Source organism: Mizuhopecten yessoensis, unplaced genomic scaffold, assembly GCF_002113885.1.
Source record: "Mizuhopecten yessoensis strain PY_sf001 unplaced genomic scaffold, ASM211388v2 scaffold6799, whole genome shotgun sequence".
Lineage (NCBI taxonomy): Eukaryota > Metazoa > Mollusca > Bivalvia > Pectinida > Pectinidae > Mizuhopecten > Mizuhopecten yessoensis.
Genome location: NW_018406730.1, coordinates 78,672 through 84,695, shown reverse-complemented (window position 1 = coordinate 84,695; position 6,024 = coordinate 78,672).

The window sequence follows — 6,024 nt, the reverse complement described above, 5'->3', positions numbered from 1 at the left end:
GACCAGCAATCTGAAAGACGTTTTCTGTTCTATTTTAAGGGTAGAATGTGCAGCTTTTGTGCATACAGTTTCCCACTAAAAGACCGTTTGTAAATCTTTCGGTTGAATATTTTACGTTATATATTTTTTTGCGAAACAAAATGTTGATGACGTTCGTTATAAACCAACTACAGAGAAATTCGACGTTTACATTAAGTATAATAAATACTTGATCGAGGCAATGGCAAATATTAGAAGTAGATGATGAACCTGAAGGAAAATATACATAATAGCGCGATTTGGGCCGCTATATTGATCAGCCTCTCATTCGATAAGCAGAGGATTGATTATTCTATAGATCATGACCTATTACCAGTGTGGCGCATTTGTCGTGATATGTCAGCCTGTTAATGACGTAGGCTGGTCAAAGTAAAATACGGGACTTAACTTCAACTTCATGAAGTATGTGGGTTGCGGGGAAATGATAGGATGATGACAGTCGACTAGATATTATCATTTTTTCTGTAGGCGAATCAAAATTTATATTTTTTTTGCGTACGTGAATTCGCCTTTAAAATCCTAATTGTTTACGTTTATTAATATGTCCAGAAAATTGATATTAAAAAAATGGTTTGATGAATTATACACCAGGACTAAATTTCATACACAAGTAAGGAGATACACTAAGTTAACTCCCCGTTACGTAGCGTTTGTGTTAAATGTGGAAGAGGGGTCATGCACGAGTCTGTAGCAAAGTTTCTTTTTTTCACGTGTTTGCAAATCGAAATTGGAATGTAAACACAAGCAAAATGAACAGGTCAATTCGGTACTTCCCAACAGTCTATAGACTGGACAGTCAGGAAAGCACCAAAAGAAAAAAACTATAAGTAAATAATGCATATTTTTTTCATTTTATATAATTTCATATAATTTCATATAATTTCAACAAAATTCTGTTAAAGAGAATCAAAATGACCCGGATCCAATCAAGGCCTATACAGATATTCTTTAAGACTGCATTCAAATATATAAATTAACTAATATATATAAAGATGTAGCATAAGTAATAACGGCAGTAAGGTCCAATGTGGGCACTGAATCCGAACAAACAAATGTTCGTTGGTTGCGAATTACTTATAAACAAAGAAGTTATAACGACAAGGCAGACAAAGATGAACGTGACAAACCCACACAGGCGATAGTACCAGAAATAAAATGTCTAATTTTCGAGGCATTCCACCATTTATCAAGACAAAAAATGAACAATTACATATCACAACGTAACATACAGAGATAAACAGTCATCACGAGGACTTCAACATCACAAATTACTTAACAGTAAACCAGTTATTATTAACCATTCGCCTGTACACTGTTAACGGTGTAGAACGCAATTTGAAAAATCGTGATAATGTGTATTCAAGATAGATAACAAGTGTCAAAAAACGTAGTGATTTATAGATTTATCAGCTACGTTTATTTACAATTTGACATAATCCTTTGTCTGCAATGTCGTTTTTACTTCTTTGGTTATTAGTTCGATCAACGATGTAAGGGACGCAACCTCCCCGGATATATGGTATTATCTCCCTTTACTGTTCACACTAGTTCGCAGTGATACAAACGATTTTATTTATTGTAGTTATTATGATGCTCGTTTCTTTATCAAACACATCAATGGATGCAGACTCTACGCCCCTATCATCTCTGTTACATGTTCAACCACGGACTCTAATCTAATTCCGTGCTTCAACAACCCAGATACATTCTGCGCATGTACTACCAATTCTGTCATGTTATAATTTCAATTTCAATTTTAATGAATGGTATTGATAACCATGATCAATTGAATTGAACATCAGGCTTAAAGCCTGTATTCAGTTCTGTCTATAATACAATACATTTTATTCAAATAATATCCGGTAATTGATAGAAATAGAAATTATGTAATATATGTTCAACCACGGACTCTAATCTAATTCCGTGGTTCAACAACCCAGATACATTCTGCGCATGTACTACCAATTCTCTGTCATGTTATAATTTCAATTTCAATTTTAATGAATGGTATTGATAACCATGATCAATTGGATTGAACATCAGGCTTAAAGCCTGTATTCAGTTCTGTCTATAATACAATACATTTTATTCAAATAATATCCGGTAATTGATAGAAATAGAAATTATGTAATATACAGGAAGATAAAGTATATCCTATAATTTAATATTTTATTTAATATATATATTTTGTATTTTGATTATATTATTTACTGTAATAGAAATTGAATACATGCCGCCATACACAAATGCAGCTGAGGGATAAGTTCCGTATCAACCCTGAGTGTCTGACATCATGTTATAAAAAAAAAAAAAAAAAACATACATTAAATTAAATTAAGTTGTTAACACGTTTAGTCAGCATAAGGAGGTGTACTATTCTAATTTCCAATAGTGAAAATAGTGGGAGAAAAATACTCTTGTATATGTAACAGTTAGTGGATAGAGAATGGCTCCCTCGTGGATCAGAAGTTGGGGGAAATAAATTCGGTAGATCATCGCATTTTATCTTTATGCATGGTCCCCGTGGGAGGATTACTTTATTTCCATGCATTTCGTGTGAAGGTACATTAACTCTCTCGTAGAGTATACATGGTATTCAACAAGCAACCAATTGTATACCCTATTTACTGTATAATATACAAACAGGATCTAAAAAAGTGCTCATGAGACGGTATTCCCATTACGTCAGAAAATTATGATGCGAAATTAAGATTGTTTTTGAACATGCTATACGTTAAGAATAATCAATTATACATTTTTTAATATTTTGACCAGAGACATTAATGGAAAACATAACAGAACTGTATTTTCCGTTTACATGTTACGCCATTGACTTTTCTTGTAACGTCGCTATGGCGATATACTCAAAAATACTTAAGTGATCGTGCCATATCACTCAAAAACCACGTGACATAACAATCAGGATATATATCGAAATAAACTTTTTGAACGTCATTAAACAGGAAACTGAAATTTGATGATTTCCGAAATAATTCTGCTGACTGGTAATGAAAAAGTGGTTGTAGTGCAATAAAAAAAAAACATATCCAAGTGTAAGAAAAACAATCAAAATCTAAAGAGGACTAAAATACAAGACAACATGATCGAAGGAAACACATGGTGAACCTCACAAAATTCGGTAGAAACGAAAAATTGTACATAAGTTAGTATTGATACGCTTTTAATTCCGGAACACACTTATCGCTTCTATACATTACAAATACAGGTACATAACTTGTATCTTCAATGTATAAGAAAGCTGTAAAAAAAAATAATAATAATATTTCGAAGTTCTTATATACCGCTTTATCACAACCTAGTTCAATTCGTAGGTCGTCTCAAAGCGGTTCACAAATTATTATCCGTTTTTTTCCAACTCCCTGTGGAAAATGCAGCCAGTGGTGCCATTTCGGCGCTCACAGCTAGCATTCAACTATTTTAACACTGCCAAACCACGTACTCGTTTACAGCTGAGTAGACTGGAACAAGCGGAGTAAAGTATCTTGATCAAAGATACAACACAGTGTCGTGCCGTGACTTGAATTCGCAACCCTTCGGTCACGAGCCCGGCGTCCTACCACTAGACTACCGTGCCTCCTAATTAGATATAATCCGGAAAAAAGTATTCACAATATTTAATGGAATATATCTATTTATATAAGTTATAACTTTTTCACTTTTCACTGATATAAGAAAAGTGTCATAAAATTGATAATCTAAACATATGTATTATTTAGAATGTGTATTTTCAATAGAATATGGAATTTTCCTATTTATAAAATATAACTAATAGTTTATGCCACCAATAATAAAAATACTTTTACCAACAATCCTGCACATATATGTTTCTTGATAGAAATCATGTATCTTCAAGTATATGTAGACATGTATAAGTACATACATACATACACGTATCTTTATGTATCTTAATACATTTACAAGTATATATTTCGTGTAACTTTATACATCTATAAGTAGCGATAAATAGTTTTAAATGTCCATGTGACAGTAAAAATATAAATAAAACAAAACACGAAGACTAGTATAATCGACTCCATTTCCATTTTCTAAGTCTATAAGTATATATTTCGTCTTTATACATCTACAAGTATATACATGTATGTCGTGTATCTTTATACATCTACAAGTATATACATGTATGTCGTGTATCTTTATACATCTACAAGTATATACGTGTATGTCGTGTATCTTTATACATCTACAAGTATAAAAATGTATGTCGTATATCTTTATACATCTACAAGTATATAAATGTATGTTGTGTATCTTTATACATCTATAAGTATATACACGTATGTCGTGTATCTTTATACATCTACAAGTATATACGTGTATGTCGGGTATCTTTATACATCTACAAGTATATAAATGTATGTTGTGTATCTTTATACATCTATAAGTATATAAATGTATGTCGTGTATCTTTATACATCTACTAGTATATACGTGTATGTCGGGTATCTTTATACATCTACAAGTATATAAATGTATGTCGTGTATCTTTATACATCTAAAAGTATATACGTGTATGTCGTGTTTCTTTATACATCCACAAGTATATACATGTATGTCGTGTATCTTTATACATCTAAAAGTATATACGTGTATGTCGTGTTTCTTTATACATCCACAAGTATATACATGTATGTCGTGTATCTTTATACATCTACAAGTATACAAGTATATACGTGTATATCGTGTATCTTTATACATCTATAAGTATATACATGTATGTCGTGTATCTTTATACATCTATAAGTATATACACGTATGTCGTGTATCTTTATACATATATAAGTATATACGTGTATGTCGTGTTTCTTTATACATCCACAAGTATATACATGTATGTCGTATATCTTTATACATCTATAAGTATATACATATATGTCGTGTATCTTTATACATCTTTAAGTATATACATGTATGTCGTGTATCTTTAGACATCTACAAGTATATACATGTATCTCGTGTATCTTTATACATCTACAAGTATATAAATGTATGTTGTGTATCTTTATACATCTATAAGTATATACATGTATGTCGTATATCTTTATACATCTACAAGTATATACATGTATGTCGTGTATCTTTTAACATCTACAAGTATATACATGTATGTCGTGTATCTTTATACATCTATAAGTATATACATGTATGTCGTGTATCTTTATACATCTACAAGTATATACATGTATGTCGTGTATATTTATACATCTACAAGTATATACATGTATATCGTGTATCTTTATACATCTACAAGTATATACATGTATGTCGTGTATCTTTATACATCTACAAGTATATACATGTATGTCGTGTATCTTTATACATCTATGTACATGTATATCTTTATCCATCTACAAGTACTGTATATATACGTACATGTATCTTTATATATATACAGGTATATAAGTACCTGTATATTTATACATTTTTATGCATATAATTACACTTATCTTTATACATCTATAAGTATATATGTCTACGTTACTTTATATATCTAGCAATGAACATATTCTTTGTGCGCGTTAGCGCTCCATAAAGAATATGTCCGTTGCCAACAGCGTTCATACTACCGTATACGCCGTCAAAATGAAGTTCAGTCCTTATATTTACACCATAGATAATGTTCAAATGGTAACTGCGGTAGTCGTGGTTGCTAGGATAATATAGTTCCAGTGAATCTACATCGATATATATAGCTAAATTTAGAAAACACGCAGTGAGCAACACTATTGTTCTTCATTCCGTCGCTTGGATCCCGAATATTGAAGGTTGAAGGTCCCAAATAATGGCTGTCATCGAACAGTCATCTCATTGAAGCGTGAACGGTACCATATTTGAAACAGGTATCCATCCTTTATTAATTGCGTATACGCTAATTTATACGCAGTCAGAGTTTACTAAACTGAAGAAGGGATAGATGTACGTATACGTACATGAATGTTTGTTCATCTG